This window comes from Podarcis gaigeae (assembly GCF_964106915.1).
Source record: "Podarcis gaigeae genome assembly, chromosome: 1".
NCBI classification, from domain to species: domain Eukaryota; kingdom Metazoa; phylum Chordata; class Lepidosauria; order Squamata; family Lacertidae; genus Podarcis; species Podarcis gaigeae.
This window is the reverse complement of record NC_139678.1, coordinates 69,199,654-69,218,942: the sequence shown is the minus strand read 5'-3', so window position 1 is coordinate 69,218,942 and position 19,289 is coordinate 69,199,654. Positions and strand designations below refer to the sequence as shown.

General features: G+C 41.4%; 1 long non-coding RNA gene across 1 annotated transcript in view; it reads left to right on the top strand.

The window, feature by feature from the left end:
* Positions 1–11,456: 11,456 nt before the first annotated feature.
* Positions 11,457–19,289, top strand: part of LOC310838642 — a 61,852-nt gene continuing 54,019 nt past the window's right edge. The window contains exons 1-2 of the long non-coding RNA XR_014561096.1: positions 11,457–11,592; positions 15,268–15,345. This is a non-coding gene — a long non-coding RNA (uncharacterized lncRNA). The remainder of the gene's footprint in view (positions 11,593–15,267; positions 15,346–19,289) is intronic.

Below are 19,289 nucleotides of genomic sequence, written 5' to 3'. Positions count from 1 at the left end.
AGGTGAGGAGCCTATGATCCTCAAGATGTTACAACTCCCATCATATCTAATCCTTGGCTAAACTGGCTGGGAGTTCCAACAGCACCTGGAGGGCCAAAGACTTCCTATTCTTGCCCTATATGATGGTTTTGCTAACGTGATCTATCTATATCTATCATCTATCCATTGATCTATCTAGATATAGATGTGTGTGCGTGTGTGAGAGAGAGAGATATCATAGGGGCAAGCATTCTAAATGATGAGAATTAAGGCTGCAGCCTTATGCAGAGCTAAGCATACCCAAGTCCAGTGATTTCAATCTGGTCTTACGAATTTCAATGAGTTAAGGGTTATCTCGTGGCATAGGACTGGGCTGCATATCCCATACTGCTTGTAAGCTTCTCCCTGGCCCAACATTGTGAAGTAGCACTGGCATAATATGTATTCAGATGAGCAAGATCTATATGGAAAGAAATGTACAAACATTAAAAGCCCCACAGGAAGAACTACTTCATAGAATAGGTTTCAACAACTTCATCCTAGATTGTTAACATGAAGTGGTCACAACTGAATAGCAGTTTATATCACACATGTATGAATTGTGATTTCTTTGAACTGGCCCCACATCTCTGTAATGTTTTGCCATCTGGGATCTGACAGGTACCACCATTATAGACCTTTTGCAAAACCTTACGATGCATCTGTTTTCTTTGATTTACTTTTGAGATGTGCTTGCTGGATTGATGGTTTTAGTTGTATCTTGTTACTGGATTTTTAACATTTGGGGGGCTGATTGGTTTGTTATTTATTTCTGGTTTTATTAAGTTTATGTTGTTGTAGCCTACTATATCTTGCAAGCCAACTTGATAGGTCTTTTGCTCTTAAAGGCGACCTACAATATTTTTAATCATCATAATCTTTTGCTAGCTGCAATGTTTAGGGGTGCTTTGACTTGAAACATTGGGCACACTGCTCCCCTTTTAGAACAGGTTAACTCTGGTTAGAGCAGAGCTTTCCAAACTTTCCATGTTGGTGACACACTTTTTAGACATGCATCATTTCACGACACAGTAATCCAGTTTTCCTAGCAAACCAGAGGTTAAACTAACCCCTTTCCAGCCCCAGCAAGAGCACAGGGATTGTTCATGCGACACACCTACACACTGCAGCCGACACACTAATGTGTTGCAACACACAGTTTGGAAAGCTCTGGGTGAGAGGATGTCCATTTTTGTTAGTGGTTTGTCATGTCAATAAATTTCAAGTGCGGGGATCTTCTCAAACCATTTAGAATAAAAGTGTCTTTCATGAGTGGGGAAGGCCATGGCTCAGTGAAAGAGCACAAGCTTTGCACAGAAAAGGCCCCAGGTTCAAATTCCTGCTATTTCCTGGTAGTGTTGAGAAAGATCCTGCCTGAAAACTTGGATTGCTACTGCCACTCATTGAAGACAAGGCTGAGTTAAATGGGTCCATGATCTGGTTTGGTATAAGGTCTACAAGCAAAAAACATTAGAAAAGTATTTTGTTTTGAAATATGAAATATGAAGCCAGCACCTGAATCGGTGCACTTTCGGGTCCTGTTTTTATTCCATGAACAGTGCCTCAGCTTTGCCTACGCATAGAAATAACAGCACGTCATCCTGGCATTTTAATATACTGTTATGCTGAGACAATGTGTACCTATTACCAGAAACGCCCTGGAGGCAATGTTGGCCTAGTATGCTGAAGCCATAAACCATAGTATACAGCTGCCCTGATGGGAGTTTCAGATATGATAAGAGACCTGTTTAGATAAACTTCCTTTATCAATATAAATCCAGTGAGAACTTACACATTTGTCACTGAGATGGCACCTTTATGTTTTTCTCTTTCATTTCAAATCTGATGTAGTCTGCCTTCCTCCTACAGTTCCTCAACAGTAACTAAACACATACATTATTTCCCTCCAAAAGATTACATTATTGCATCCAGCAGCCTTGCAGTGGCATTCTTTGCATTCTCTAATTGTGCTCAAAACAATAGTTGCTTGCCAATTGTTGTTCTGGCAATGGAGTTAATTATAGAGGAACACCTACCAGCTGTCTGTACTGGTTCACTTTGCCTGGCTGCAGGCTAGAAAATCTGACTGGGTGAGAGGGCAGCAGTGATTATGTTTCTTAGAAAAGCTGTGCTGTTTAAAATAAAGCATGTTTTGAAGCACGTTCTCACCTTTGCCTTAGAATGTTCTAATAGGATCTTTGAAAAATGTTGAGCCACAATGATACCAGTACACATGGGCTTTAACCTTCCACTTGCACTAGCTGTCCCTAGATATGAAAGCTCAACACCAGTCCCATCCACTGTCCACGAATAACAGGGAGGGAAGGGAAGGGAATTAAGGGTGGTGGAGGTGTGCAGGAACCATTTCTCCTTTCTTACATTGTTGCACAGGAGGATGGAGGATTTGCTCCTATCTGTACTGAGATGGAGATGGGCATTTGTGTGTGTGTGTGTGTGTGTGTGTGTGTGTGTGTGTGTGTGTGTGTGTAAGTGTAGGGACCGGAATGCACATTGTAGCTTGGGCAAAAAGCCCTATGCATTAAGAGGGGAGATGTTGAAACGAATAAGCAATATGGGGGTGAGGTTAGGGGCAAAATGGAGTGTGAGAGGCAGGGGGCACCAAATTTTGGCATTGCACAGGGCACCACTGAAATTTGAGACCCCCAAGGTCTGCTATTTCCAGAACTTTAGGTATGTATGGTTAAAGTCAATTAAGGGGCATGGTTATCCTAACATAGGCAACTTCTAAGAAGAATAAAACTCTTTGTGGTTTGGGAAGTGTCAGTAAAAAACATTTAAAAGTGTGGGATGTATGATTAACGGGCAGACGTATAACCACCCCACATGCAAATCAGGATAAATGCTCATTGCTGCATCACCTTCCAGTAAAAAAAGGAAAACAAATGCCCAGTAAAGACTGCACATAGGCTAATCTCTGTGTAAACTTTGTGTATGAAAAGCAGGATCACAGGTCACCTGGAGGAACCATCTGATTACAAGCCCAGTGGAATGAGCTGCTCAACCCAACCTGAGAAACAAGCTTCACTCTGAGAGCTGGCATAGAGCAGTTTGCATCTCCTGTTTGTGGCAAGGGGCCAGATGCTGTCCAGAATCATTATTCATGAATTACCTTGTGCTCAGATTGCCAAAGGTTTCATTAGGTTCCATGCAAATTAAGCACAGCCTTTGGCTGTCTGAAATTCCATCTAGATGCATGGAAAAGCAAAGGAGGCCTTAAAGCTGCTCATTATTCCCTTCGTAATAATTTACAGATATGCAATAATAGATTATATGGCTGTAAATCTGAACACCACCTGTCATCATTCCTGCCCATTGGCCATGCTGGCTCAGGCTTATAGATGTCCAACAACATCACAGGGTGGCCGGAGGTTGATTGGGTTTTCGTATGTTATTTGTGGTTTAAGATTGTGATCTGGCCTGCTGTATACACTAAATGCAAGTTGCAATGTGGATATGCTTGGCTTTCATCCAATTTATTTTCAGATTTTTAAGAAGACACAGCAGTTCATGAACACTAGATGGCAGACGCAGCCTATGAAACAAGTTCAGCATGAGTAAGTTTTGAAGGGAAGGAGGGGTAGGCAGTCACTTGATAGATCTGTTCCCATTACAGAGCAATAGGGATATTTTTTCAAGTGTTTTTCTTTTAATGTTGAACACTAAATTGTCTTTAGCCACAGAAATTATTCCAGAATAAGCAATGGATGAGTTGACCAAGCAGCAGTTGGTGTTACAAAAAGAAGAAAAAGAAAAGAAAAAAGAAATGTCTTAGTATATACATAGGAAGGATAATGTTGAATCTTATGTTCAGTAGTTGGAGGTATAATGTATTTAAGGGTCACACCGTCATCTATTTATTTATTTCACTGTGACATGTGAAAGTTTTGGATTTTTTCAAGAAGACTTAACGATTTGACTAGACAATAAAGGGAAGGAAGTGACTGAATGTGCAGAGCACCTGCGTTTACTGGTGTCCTCTTACTGGCATAATTGTGCATAATGTAGTTTAACATCCAGTATATATATAGTAAAAAAAAATCACTTTAAAAACCAAGAAAATGCACACAAAAAAGGACAGAAAGCACAGAGTAAAAGTAGTCCTTCAACAAGTGATTAAAGTAAGAAAACATCCAATATTTACAATGTCCAGGATAGTCACCAATGTTCTCTTCACTCAAGAGGCTACTGATCCTTCTGTATTCTGTATGAGAAGCATTCACAAGCAGTGTATTTTGTTTCCACATAGAACAAGCAGTGAGATTGTAGATCTAGTTTAAAAACCGAGAGAAGGCTCTGTTGCATATGCAAATTTTGTTCTGCATGCCATATAAAGTCCAGAGGTGTCTGAGAGTGAATTTTAGTTTCCAAATATGGTAAGTTTTCAAATAAGGATGTTGTCATCGGTGTTTACTTCATTCAGTACTAGAAATGTCACGTTTCACCGATCTCTGCCTTAGCAAAAGGGTTGCCGAGAGTTTAGCCAACTGTGCTAACACTTTATAAGCTCCACTATTTAAAAACACTTCCTCATATTACAGCTGTAAAGTACAATACAAAAGGGAAAGAGCAATTTGCTCTTAATATAGTTTTTGAGCTCCTCTGTTGGCAGAAATGGCTTGCTGGCAGCTTCCACATGATGGAAAAGCCTCTGCCTGCAAACTGAGGCAAAACATGGATATGGGCCTCCATTTCTTAGTATTAGTCTTTGGAAGCAACTGTATACTGGCTGGGAAATCCTCACTGGTCAGAGCACTCACGGGACTTGAGCGCTATTTGTAAATTAAATTCCATTCCATACTGCCGTGGACTCGTTAATAATATTCCTTCTAAAAGATCCTTACATCACTAGGACATCAAGTTACTCTCCAACACTGCCAACTTGTTCTGTCCTTACAAATGATACATTTTTAGAGTATTTCAGTTATAGACTCTATCTTATTCCCAAGGCTTCTCAAACTCTTATCTGAAAGACATGTTCTTGCTCCTTTTGCACAATTAGCCTGATAAGTGATAAGCACTTCCAGATAAGACTGAGGCACTGTTAATGGATGGATGGGAGATTGCCTCTTCTTCATGGGGTTACACTCCCTCTGGAGGAGCAGGTATTTAGCTCGAGGGTACTTCTGGATCCTTTGCTGTGGCTTGAGGCTCAGGCCTCAGCAGCACAGAGTGTCTTCCGTCAGCTTTTGCTGGTGGCCCCGCTACGCCCCTGTTTGGACAGGGATAGTTTAACTACTGTTGTCTATGCTCTGGTAACCTCTAGGTTTGATTACTGCAATCATTGCAGTTGTAGATGGAGCTGCCTCTGAAGATGGTTCAGAAATTTCAGCTGATGCAGAATTCAGTGGCCAGGTTTCTCATCGAAGCAAGACATATAACGCCAAATGTGGCCTGATTGCTCTAGTGCTGATCAGTTTCCGGGCCCAATTCAAAGGTTTGGTTTTGATCTATAAAGGCTTAAAGCTTAGGACCACAATACCTCAAGTACTGCCTCTCCCCATAGGAAGCAACCCAGACCCTGCAATCATCATCTGAGGACCTTCTTTGTGTGCCTTCTCTGTGAGAGGTCTGGAGGGCAGCAACGTGAGAACAGACCTTTTCTGCATTGGCTCCCTGCTTGTAGAATGCTCTCCCCTTGGTTACATATCTTTAGATGCCAGGTAAAAACATTCTACTTCATCCATTCCTTTGGCTATTTAAACTATCTATGGTCTTTTAAACTGTGGGGGGCTGGTATTGGTTTGTTTTTAAATCTATGTATGTTTGTGTTTTTAGATTGTAAACTGCCCTGTGATCTTCAGATGAAGGGTGATACAGAAATTAAATAAAGAAATAACATAAAAATAATTAATAAATTTGGGGAAGGAAGAAGGGGTAAATGGAAAGGCCAACACCCATACATAAGGGCTTCTGTCAAATTATCAACCTGACCAAAGCATGTTGGCTATTTGCAGTTTAGTTGCACTGCAGAAAGCTTGCTGGGGAGACCATGCATTACAAGGAACTCAAAAATAACTTCAACAAGGTTTTAATAACAAAAACAAAAACTCCTTTTACACTAAACATATCAATAAGCATGACCCATCCACCAACCCAACCCCCAGTGTACTGAGAGAGCTAGGTGCTTCTCTTTATATACTATACCCAATTGCTGACACAGCTTAATTAACACAACTTAGCAGCACCTGCTATACTGTTGCACAGCTGTAAAACTGGGTCTCGTTATTTGCTCTGGCCCTTAAAGACTTACACATCTTGTGGAACAATAATGAACCTTCACATTTAAAGAGACCATTCAACAAAGCATACAAAGGAAGATTCTCCTAAGGTTTATCAAATATGCATGTTTGTGTGCATACAGGTGTAGGAGTTCACCCACCATTAGATTCACAGTTAACTGGGTTGAAATATGCTGAAGGCAATTGATCACAATATGTTGTGATAGTTTTGCTGAGGTGTGTGTATGCAAATTGACATTAAGTTCTGCGGTTGTTTCAGGTTGAGGACAAAGCTTAGATCTATTTTATGCAAAGCTATCTGCTTCCCTCAGAGAAGCACAGGACATAGGCTATCTGACCTGTAGCTGCTATGTTTATTTCATTTCCCCTGTGATTCTGCTCAAGAATGAACTCTGTTAGCACACCCACGGATGAGTCCAAACAAACAGTTTGGGATGCAGACTATCTGCAAGACAGAGAGATGATTTAGCTATTGCTTGCCCCTTTCGGTTCTGAGTTCTTATTCCCCTTAGCAACACACTGGCTGTAAGAGAAAAACTTATTCATGCTCTAGAAATGTAATATTTACTCAAAACAATTTTATTTGCCTTGGCTTCCTCCTGGTGCCATAAAGTGATAGCCAACATCAAGTACTTAAAAAGCCAGCATGTGCATATGGCTCATATTTGTTATCCTTATTAATAAAAAAGCCCATGTTTTTTGCTGTTTGGTGCAATCATGCGGGACTCAGGTCTGGAGCACGTCTTAAGCATAGCCTGTCTCTGGAATCTGCAGAGATTTGCCCTGCTCCATATTTAGACCTTGTGGGTGGAAGGGTAGGTAGAAGCCAACTTTTTATGCCATTACATCACAAGAATCAAGGACTTTAGGCTGAGGGGTCCAAGACAATTAATGAAGAGCAGCTGCTCACATGTAAATCACAGTAAGTATGTAAGTATTAATAAAACAGATTTTATTCACAGCAGGATAATCTCATAGTTGAAATTAAACATGCACACACACCCTTAAAGATAACTGGAAAAGGTTTAGCATTCACAAAGCAAAGGTCCAGCTAAGCTCTAATTAACTGAATTGTTAGCTAAGCTATTTACACCAACCAACAGACATTGCCCACCCAGTTATTTCACAAAATGGCAGATGCAATTACCAAAATTGAATCACTGCCCTATCTTGGCATGTCAAGGAGGTGACGAAAATGTGACTTGTATGGTTGCGGGTGGGGGGTGGGGCGCGCAGGCAGGCGGGCAGGCGGAGAATGAACAGGTTTTGAGTTTTCTCCATGAGGCACTTTTAAGCGATTTAGTTTGAAATTGAAATTTATTTCTTAACATGGCATTGGGAAACCAACAGAAATCTATCTGCTAGAGCTAGCCACATATTTCTCAGGTTGTCTTAGCAGGCTGGGCAACATCTGTTCACCTTATCTAGAAGTGCATTTTTAAAAAGAGAGAGTCTGTCCAGCTTCTTTCTACTTCTCTGTGCACTTATATATATTCCATGGGTCTGCAGTATCTGAGATTCTGCTAGAAAACACAGCTAGGGGTTGTAGGATAATGGCTAAGTGGGGAATAAATGGCAGCAGCCTCCCACAACAATACATTCTCAGACAGATGGTCCAGCTCACTTTGAGCTGGCAAATATTTCCTACACTTCTTTACTGAGTTAAGCAAGTTCTTACCTATTATGATGAATAATGTTCATATATGCTCACAGCAGGATGTACAGGGTGTTAGGGAAGGAGGAGTATCTCTGGTGGGAGATACGTCATGCCTCTTCTGGGATAGTTTGTCCACCTTTGGTCCCCACCCTGCACTCAGATTTCATCTGTGGCTCCTAGAAGCTGTCAGTATGTGACAGTGGCCTCACCCTGGGAACCAGCTTTGACTGGCTGGCTAAACAGGTGAGGGTAGTTGATGGGTCTCAAGCCCTCCGTGAGTGAGGGACTTCTCCTGCATGTGAAGGGTGCAGCCTGCAACTTAGATGAGCAGGACATGGTGGGGATGATCAACCACTTTAAATCTGTGGTGTGTACACACCCTTGGATGGATCCTGACCAAATCAGCCAGGCTTCAAAGTGCTTTGGACCAAGGCAGGATGTTTTCCAAAGCTCCAAACCAAGGTACTAACTGGATCTTGTGGTTGGGTGCACACCCCTACTACCTCGTATACATTTCATTTCAAGGAGGAAATGTGCCAAGTTCCTTGTTGCTGAGACATTGGGAATATGGCTGTCAAAGAAGAACTATGTAGTCATTGGCCAGTTTAAGAGAATCGGGGAATGGAGTATGTGCAAGAAGGAGATTCACAGCAATATCTCCCCCAGAAAAGCAATAGTATCTTAAAAGGGCAAACCTGCTTTTGTCGACCAAAATGTAGCAATTCCAGCTCCCCCCACCCTTTTAAAGCTGTACCCTGGTCATGTCTCTTAGCACATAGTCTTTCATCTGAAAGCAAAGTGATAAGAAGATAAGAGCTGACCAAAGGTCAAATAAGTCTAGCATTTTGTTGTGACGGATGGTCAGCCAGAGGCTTCTGTGAAGCCTACAATCAGGGCATGACACCCAGGAAAGCAGGAGTGATTCACATTCTCGACATGTGGAACACCACATCATCAGAGTCTACCATGTGTATCAATTTGCACCAAACTGTGTATACAAGGAGAGCCTATCTGCAACACTGTTGGAGCACCGGTGTCATTTTCACATCAAAACTTTTCAATGATGGGAGTTATAATTTAATGAAACAGATCTCCCAACTTTTGTGGTCTTGACTATAGCGCTTCTGGCTCATGAGATTTCTTGGAACTTGAAATCAGCAGAATCCTGAACCACCTCACTTTCCTTGTAAATGAGAGTGCACTGGACAAAAAGACAAAAGTACATGATATCAGAGAGCTGACTCAGTTCCTGGAATCCTCGGGGACAGAAATGCTGATAAAGTGAGAGACAACTCTTTATGTGCTGAACCCAAACAACATTTGTCTGAAAACAAGGACTGTAGCAAGGATGCAATCTACTACAAGATTGCTGACGAGGACACCCTTAGAAGGCAAGAGATGGAATTGAACATATTTTACCAAGTTTGGCTACAACTATAGAGTAAAGGAAATTGTGAAAGAGAAAAGGAGGTTCCAATTTTGTTATTTGCCACTGGTGCCGAAAACTGGAAGGGAATTTTATTAAAAGTAGATTAGTTACATTCTTAGGCTGTGTCTGCATCTTTAAATGCAGGTGCTGTGGAAGTACTACTTGATGCAGGTGCAAAACCCAACTCCTCCCAATGGTGACATTCCTTTAAATAAAAAAGCGATCAATGTTTCATTACGCACATTGGCTCAACCTAGACACACACCAGTGCTGATTTGGACTTGTAGAAATCTACAAATGTAGATGTGAGCTTGGATTGATTTCCCCAGGCTCCAGTAATTGCTTTGATGCTGGGAAGCAGTGCTTGGACAGATTATCCAAAATTTGTGAGGTTTACAAATGGAACCCCTGCAGAAAAAAAAGTATTGTTCTGTGTGAGTAAAGACATCACGGACTGTGACATCCTCCAAAAATGATGGAGACTTTTCAAAAAACCTATTCAGTGCTATAAATACATCATAAATAGAGGTCATTAAATGACAGGCAACAAGAGCTTTCCAATGTAAACAAATAAATTCTGCATTGTACTGCCCTCTCTGGCCTTATAAAACCAAGTTGAGCCGAGGAGTTGCAGTACATTGCATGACAATAGAACATAATAGAAATGATGCTGAGGGGGCGGGCTTTGTCATTGCTGTTCCAAAACTTTAAATGACACAAATGTGAAATTATAAGTCTGTCCATACTTGCCCCATGATTTACTCCCTGCTGTTATTTGATGCTGCAGAATTGCAAAAGACTGGAAAATATTATGATTTAATAGGAAAAATTTGGAGTAAATTTGGAAAAAGGAAAAGAAAAAGAAAAGAATCCTGGAATGGCGGGCACTATTACAAACTGAAAACACAGCTTGACTCTGGAACTTTCTTGTTAAGTTTATAGTTTAGTGCTAATGGGTTCGGCAAACAAACACTTGTGTTTATTGTGACAGAATGAACAGAATGTACTATGGGGACAGCATGATTCACATTTCCATAGGAGGCTTGCTGACTGAATTAAATATTGTGCCCCTCTGCTGTGGTTTGTTGAACATGCTGTGTTTGTCAACATGCTGCAGCCTTGTTCCATGAAAAGCTGATATCTGAGGTTGATAAAATATATCCTTTTATATTTTGGACACTCTGTCTGAGGTCTTCCTAGTAAATCAGCCTTGCTGTGGGTCTGTCTATTAAGTGGCTTTATTGTCTCTGGCTGCTTGTTTGATATTTATTTATACATTATCAACATTTTTTTTTGTTAATTCGACTCATAAATGTTTATTTGTCCCCCACTTCCCCCCAATGGGAACCCAAAGCAGTTACTATGATACAAAAACAAATACAAAGGCAAACAATTAAAAATGCTATCTGCTGACAATCAGCCCATAAATTAAATCATAGAATCATAGAGCCCAGATTGATCTTAGTCTGGACCCCCGGGTTCTGAAATGAGGGGAAAGACAGATTGGTGGCTATGGTGACTAGGCCTTTGCTAAATTGCCATAGATTGGTGGCTATGGTGACTAGGCCTTTGCTAAATTGCCACAGTGGGCCATATTCTGAAGAAGGTATGGATTTGCCGCTCTGGGCCCAGAGTATACACTGGTAAGACCCCAGGACAGGTGTGGGAAACCTTTGGTCCTCCAGATGTTGCTGAATTACAACTCCTACCAGCTCCAGCAACCACACCTGCCCTAGGTAAAGCGCTGCCAAACTTTTTGGGCCAATGGGCACATTCAGAATTGTGAGAAAGTTCCATCTGCCATGGAGGCCTGTAAAACAGGCCAGGCCACTGCAAACGAGCTGAGCAGGAGGAGCAAACATTTTCTTTTGGATTGTGGATTTTTGAGGGGATATTCACTGAGTTCACATCCGCACCATACATTAAAAGCAGTCTTATACTGTTAAGTATAGTAATTTAATTCACTGACATGGTAAATGCTTGCGTGCATTATTACCATGTGTTTAAATGTGATCAGTTGGGGTAATCGAATTCTAGAGAGTTCTCTGGTAGTTCTCATGTGATTGGCTAATGTTGGTCACATGGAAGGTGTCTAGTAAAGGAGAGACTTTTATGTGGAGCAAAATGACTGTGTTTTAGAATCCACTTGTGAATGTTGTTAAATTGGATAGATCGTTGGAGTGCTTCTTCTCTGCTTTGAAAGAAAGAGAGCAAAGCTGCAGCAGAAGGTAAAAGTGGAAATCTCTCAGGGGAGTTGCAAGGCATGGCCTAATTGAGATATAGAAAGCTGAGTCCTGAGCTCTGGAAAGAGAGGAAAATGCAGTTGTTTGGCAGTTAGAAGAAGAGACTGTAAACCCATGCTTGGATAAGAATGTGACTGTAAATATTATGATTTAATTCATCTATAAGTTTATGCAAGTAAGGTTTTTGAAAGTTAAGTCTGGATATTGGTTTAATTTCCAAAGAAGGGTGTCAGCCATATACAGTGGTACCTCGGGCTACATACGCTTCAGGTTACATACGCTTCAGATTACAGACTCCGCTAACCCAGAAATATTACCTTGGGTTAAGAACATTTCTTCAGGATGAGAACAGAAATCGTGCTCCAGCGGCATGGCAGCAGCAGGAGGCCCCATCAGCTAAAGTGGTGCTTCAGGTTAAGAACAGTTTCAGGTTACGTACGGACCTCCGGAACGAATTAAGTACTTAACCCGAGGTACCACTGTACACAATTTGAGCTTCTTAGCTGTGACATTTTGCTACCCTTTCTTCAACATTTCCCGCTTTAACAGGCATAGCTTAACTGTAGTTTGTTAAGCATGGAGGGAACAAACCACAGTTCCCAGGATATTTGGGGGCTGTCTAAATGGCATGAAAGTGCTTTTATGTATGGTGTGGATGTGACCTGTGACTTTTTGTTATGTACCCGCAGGCGCACTGTTGCCTCTGGATGCCATCATGGCAGCTCCAGCCCCAGGAGCACATCCCTAAGACAAAGGGAAGCTGTTTTGGGGACAGTAAACAGAAGTAGCATGATGAACTTTCGGCCTTGTGACCAGTCATTTACCAACAGAGAACCAAATTTTGGTTGTAAACAAATGAGAAATGAAGGGAACCAATTAGCAAGCAGGAAAAACTTTCTGGGATGTTGGGGAGCTGAGAGAGGTCTCAGACCATTCTTCTCTAGGCTCCATATTAGCATCATCTCTATTTCACACAAACAGCTCCTCCCCCGTCTTTTTTGTGTGCTGTACTATATCTTTTCTCTGGAATGCACACAGTAAGAAGAAAATGTTCCTTTTGGATTGCATTCTTGATGCTTGTCAAAACTTTGCCTTGAGACAGGCTTTACTGTGTTGAGTTTTCCACATACATTTTGTACAGGTTTTTTTTAAACTTGTTTCAGGAAATTTTATTTCTACCTTAGCAAAAAAAAATCTTGTGATTTTTACAGAGAGCTAGATTTTCCCTGATGTTCATGATATGGAAAGCTTTGAAAAGATTTAATTTTTTCAGATTTCTTTTCTTCTTCCTCATTACATTTTATATATTCCTGGGAGGGGTTCAGGCTGCACTATTTTATTTTGGAACATTTTTGTTTAGTGTTTCCTTGAACTAATTTTCTACTTAGATGTTCCTCAGTGGATCTTATATCCAGGACACCAAAGTGTTTTATGCTAAGGGGGGAAGTAAATGAGCATCTAACACCACAGGAGCCTGTTCCCTGAAATTCCACTCTGGAACTGGCAGCTAGTGTTCTTCTCTTTAATATGCTATAAGGTTAGGACAGCTAGGAGTGTAGTTAGAGGCTAGTGGAGCTTAGGCAGGCCTGTTTAGGGTTCAGAAATTGTAGTTAATTGTAGTTAATTAATTGTTCTAATTTTAATCTTACATACCAATCCATGCACATAATAGCAAGGATTAAAACTAGATGTTTTAACAAAGTTGATTTTTCCATGTAACCATTGTATCCTAATACCCACACATATATTGTGCTTTGATTTTTCATTTAATATTGTTTGTGGCTTATGTGTACATCTTCCACACTCTGAAATTAAATCAAAACGGCAGTGCCAGCAAGTCCAGCTGTGTCACTCCTGGGCCAAGATCTATCTGGGGGGTGGGGAGGGGTCTCAGTGAGGGCATTTTGTCCAGGACAGCCTCAAGCCTAGACATAGTCCTGCTGCAACTTAACATGCTGGCTAGCTTTAACTGAACACTAGCATCAGGGCAATAAAATAGGAAATAAGAAAATAGAAAATAGAAAATAGAAAATAAGGAAGTAATCCTTGCAGTTAACTTTCTGGCATTCATATATGCCTTTTCCTTTTGAGCAACCTAGTGAAAAATATCAGTGGTTTTATCTGTTTTAAGGAACGTGTGTGTGTGTAGAGCAATCCTTATAGAAACCAGCATATCCAGAGATCTTAACAAAATTTTGTTTCAGGTAGCAAACTAGCTGCTGTGCGTTTGCTTTTGAGTGCTTCTCTCTGAGGAAGGAGGGGCATTCCTTCTGTAGCTTAAACATGCTATCCTGTGTCACGCAAGCTGTTTGCGTTATAGATGCAAACATTCCAGTGTAAGCTAAGCTTATCTTGTGTCTTTTCCACCGAGACTTGTGGGTTTAGTTTTCTTGAGTAGTCTGCCTGAACATTGTCCAGTAAGACTTCATCTTAATTGATTAGGACTTGGAACGTACTTTCTTGGACAAATTGCATTCTGATGAATAGTGCACTCTCCCTCACAGCTGGGCTGCCAGAAAGCCAAGATATTATTTTCTGTCTAGCAACCATCCCAAAGCGACCCTTAGGTAAAGTTCAGAATCCAATTTCATTTTTTAATTCATTTAATTCAATCCCATACATTTCAACATTAAGCGACTGGAATATGATTGGCTCTAAAAGTTTTACCTTGGAAAATTTCGCTGTGATGTATTCCATCTTCACCTACAAAATGTCCTATCGTAGAAACCATTCACTATAACTACAAAGTATGATGTGGAGGCTGAGGAATGTTTCTTTCCCTTCGGTAGGGAAACACTGCCATCCTAACTTCAAGAGAATAAACACTGGATTGTCTGAATTAATTTTATAAGATTGCGCCAAAAGCCTAAGACCAAGCAGAGGAATGATTATGTGACTTTTCTCAAATGCCTCAAAGGATACTGCTTTTCCATATTCCGTTCTCCTTTGACCTGCAGTGGGTCATGGAAAAAGTGAAGTATCTGTTGAATGCCCATATGTAGTGTTGCAGCATTCCATTCTTAATCTGACCTCAGAGCAAGGAAGGAGGACTATATTTGAAGCATACTGGTCCTAGTCCAACCAAGGTTAGCAGTGACCAGTCCTATTTCTTATTGAGGTAATAAACCAGTGTCTTGGCTGTGCCACTCCAAACTGCAGAGGAGAACTCACATGATTGAGTACCATTGCTGCACCTAGAAAATTAGATGCCAGAGCAAAAAATTGTAGGCTATCCTGACATATGTTTAGGGAGTGTGTGTGTGTGTGAGAGAGAGAGAGAGAGAGATAAGGATAAGCTTCTTCTTCAATAGAACTTACCCCAAGGGACAAGCTCAAGCACCAGTTGCCTGTTTGTTTCCCCCATTTTTAAAAAAAACTCAGCAGTCTTGATCAACTGCAAGTCAGAGACAAAGAATAAGAGAGTGTGTGTATGCTTAGGTATTTCTCCTCTAGCTAGCCATTTTGCTCCAAATAACCCAGTTCCAGCTGATTTTTGTGTCTGTGGGTAGAAGAATATTGCTACCTGGCTAAACAACTCTGCTATTTTTACATTAGACCTGTAAAACTTGCAACTCAGTAAGCCACATCATGCAACCCACAAGCTATATATTGTGTGCTTGACAGCTCTTCCTTCTTGTTCCTTCCTTCTTATCATTCCAGGCAGACTGCAGAAACAGATTAATTTATTGAGCCCCCTTCTGGGCTACCACGCTTGACAGGTGTACGTCAATTTGTCTGGTGAGCCATCAATTAAATTATATTGAATGTAATATGTGTTTGATATTTATAAAATGTGGATGACCTGTTACTGTTGTGAACAACTTTGAACTAAGCTTTGTTACTTGAAAAGTGGCACACAAATATTAAACAAAACAAAACGGTGCTTAACATATACAGTCATTTAACTTGAGATGAAAGGAGCCTCCTGTTTTGCCAGACATTATTGACTGACTTCTTTTCTACTTATGATTCACTTTCTCCTGGCCTCGTGGAAACTGCTTATACATGAGCTGCTCACACATGGCTGCAAGATCTTCCTTTGTGACCCCAAGATTCCGCTGGGGGCTGGTTGTTTGTGTCTTTCCTACAAAATTGGAATACAAAAGGAATTCCCCCTTTCCCCTTTCAATGGAGTGCTCATTCTGTGAGAAAGAGCCATGTGATTGATTCCCATGTGCAGCAGGCTGGGGGTCATCCAGGAGGTGATTGGAGATGTAGAAGCAGCAAGAAATGACATGACACTGGTTTGGGATCGAAATAGTCACAACAATATTGATATGTAAGTCGGCTTTGGCATAGGCATTCAGTTTATATCCTGAATCAGCCAACCTGGTCACTGGCTGATAACTACCTCAGTACCGATCGTGGAGTTAAAGATGCAAATCAAATGGGGCAATTTCACCAGGTTGCCATTTGGGGGTGTTATATGGCCCATTAGCCCCTGTATGGGCTTTTGGACAGAACCCTACCCTTGGACCCCTTTACCAGGTACCCTGAATTTGATTCTGGATCAGGGGGTGGGGCACCCACAGCTTATACTAAGGTTCCAACTCAATACCCTTTCCCCAATAAAAGTTGTTAAAGTTGTTGTGTGCAAGGCACACCCCTCCATCCCAAACTGATAAATTAGACCGATAAATTCCACAGCCTGGCCATACACATGCACTGCCTACGTACCTCTTGGCAGAGCCGACAATATACAGAGTGGGAAGGTGGGACATCTGATTCCAACTGTGCCACATACTTGCAGTGCAGCTGGCTTTTATGCTATGGCAGTGGACCTGAGTGAGGACTGGCTCCACCAGGTCTGTTGCCAGAGCACAACCCCCACTCGAGGGCCATGATAGGCCCATTTGAATTTGAATTTTTTTGGCGGACAATCCCACCAGCCACTGTGACTTGCTGAGGCTGACAGTGATGTCAGCCTTTCCTACCCCACCCCCCAGCTCCCCCATTGTAAGCAGTCTTTGTACAACAGAAAATAATATTTAAAGGGCACCATAAACAATCTGTAAACTGAAGTCTCTTTCATTTCAGTTGTTTTGAAGTTTGCATTTCACATTCTTTTTATTTTAAGCTTTATTGTCACTGAGGGATCCACCCAGACATACGTTAATTGCCATTTTAATTTTTATGGGGAATAAGAAAATCTACACATCAATATGTCAAAAAAGTAAGAACAAAACAATCATGTGAGATGAACTTGTTAAGTTAACTAGACAAATTATAATGATAAGAAGAACTGCAGAGGTCAGAGAGAGTACTATAAAACAGTACATGGAAACAACTTATAGTGCAATCCTAAACATGTCTCCTCAGAATACTGTATGTAAGTTCTGTTGAATTCAGTGGCGCCTACTCACAGGTAAGTGGGGTTAAGATTGTGTCCTCAGTCATTCCCCAACTTAATTAATAGTAAAATTCTGAGATATTGTAAAGACTAAACCACGGAATTAAAGGCCAAAACGAAAATAATTAACTGCAAGAAAATAGATCCCCTACTTAAACTTTAGATCATAGAATCATCGTAGAGTTGCAAGGGACCTTGAGAGTCATCTAACCCCCTGTAATGCAGGAATCTCAACTAGATCATACAGGACAGAAGGCTTTCCAACCTCTGCTTCATAAACTCGAAGGAAGGAGAGTCCACCACCACCTCTTGTGGGAGCTTGTTCCACTGTCTCCTTTCTGGTACAGTGGTGCCTCGCAAGACGAAAAGAATCCGTTCCGCGATTCTCTTCGTCTAGCGGTTTTTTCGTCTTGCGAAGCAAGCCCATTGACAGCTTAGCGGATTAGCGCTATTAGCGGCTTAGCGGCTTTTAGCGGCTTAGCGGATAAGCAGATAAGCGGCTTAGCGGCTTAGAAAAAGGGGGGGAGGGGAAAAACCCCGCAGGAACTCGCAAGACGCAAGCCCATAGGGAAATTCGTTTTGCGAAGCACCTCCAAGACGGAAAACCCTTTCGTCTAGCGGGTTTTCCGTCTTGCGAGGCATTCGTCTTGCAGGGCACCACTGTAATTTGAATTCAATGTTTCAGGTCCTAGCCTGTGGAGCAGGAGAAAACAATCTTGCTGCATCTTCCATGGGAAAGTGCTTTAGATATTTGAATATGGTTATCATATCTACTTTCAGTCTCCTCTTTTCTAGGCTAAGCATACCTAGTTCCCTCAATTGTTCCACATAACACCCTTTATCATCTTGGTTATCCTCCTTTTCACACATTCCAGGTTGTCAATATCCTTCTTAAATTGTGATGCTCAGAACTAGACATGATCAAGGCAGAATAGAGCGGTACTATTACTTCCCTTTATCAGGGCACTGTGATGTTGATGTTCTTAAAGAAATGGGAGTGCCTGATCACCTCATCTGTCTCCTGAGAAATCTCTATGTGGGACAAGAAGCTACAGTTAGAACTGGATATGGAACAACTGATTGGTTCAAAATTGGGAAAGGAGTACGACAAGGCTGTATATTGTCTCCCTGCTTATTTAACTTATATGCAGAATTCATCATGCAAAAGGCTGGACTGGATGAATCCCAAGCCGGAATCAAGATTGCCGGAAGAAATATCAACAACCTCAGATATGCAGATGACACAACCTTGTTGGCAGAAAGTGAGGAGGAATTAAAGAACCTTTTAATGAGGGTGAAAGAGGAGAGCACAAAATATGGTCTGAAGCTCAACATAAAAAAAACTAAGATGATGAACACTGGTCCCATCACCTCCTGGCAAATAGAAGGGGAAGAAATGGAGGCAGTGATAAATTTTACTTTCTTGGGTTCCATGATCACTGCAGATGGTGACAGTAGTCACGAAATTAAAAGACATCTGCTTCTTGGGAGAAAAGCAATGACAAACCTAGACAGCATCTTAAAAAAAGTAGAGACATCACCTTGCTGACAAAGGTCTGTATAGTTAAAGCTATGGTTTTCCCAGTAGGGATGTATGGAAGTGAGAGCTGGACCATAAAGAAGGCTGATTGCCGAAGAATTGATGTTTTTGAATTATGGTGCTGGAGGAGACTCTTGAGAGTGCCATGGACTGCAAGAAGATCAAACCTATCCATTCTTAAGGAAATCAGTCCTGTGTGCTCACTGGAAGGACAGATCGTGAAGCTGAGGCTCCAGTACTTTGGCCACCTCATGAGAAGAGAAGACTCCCTGGAAAAGACCCTGGTGTTGGGAAAGATTGAGGGCACAAGGATAAGGGGATGACAGAGAATGAGATGGTTGGACAGTTTTCTCAAAGCTACTAAAATGAGTTTGACCAAACTGCGGGAGGCAGTGGAAGACAGGAGTGCCTGGCATGCTCTAGTCCATGGGGTCACGAAGAGTCGGACACGACTAAACAACTAAACAACAACAACAAATGATGTTGATACAGCCTAGAATAAAATTACCTCTTTTTCCCACTGTACCACACTGTTGTTAAACAGTTCACCCTAAATGGGATAGTGTGTATAAGGATTAAATGCTGTGTCAGTGTAAAGACGGTCTTTGCCCTATCCTTCCTCACATGCTGAAGTGCAGAGAGGAAAGGAGAAAAGTCATCTAAGGATAAACGTCTGGAATGAAAGATAAGGCTGAATCTTGGAATTCTCTGGTAGTCACAAACAAGCTCTTTATTTACATTGCACATCATGCAGGATAATGCAAAACAAGTGGCTTGAGGTAATTCCAAGAG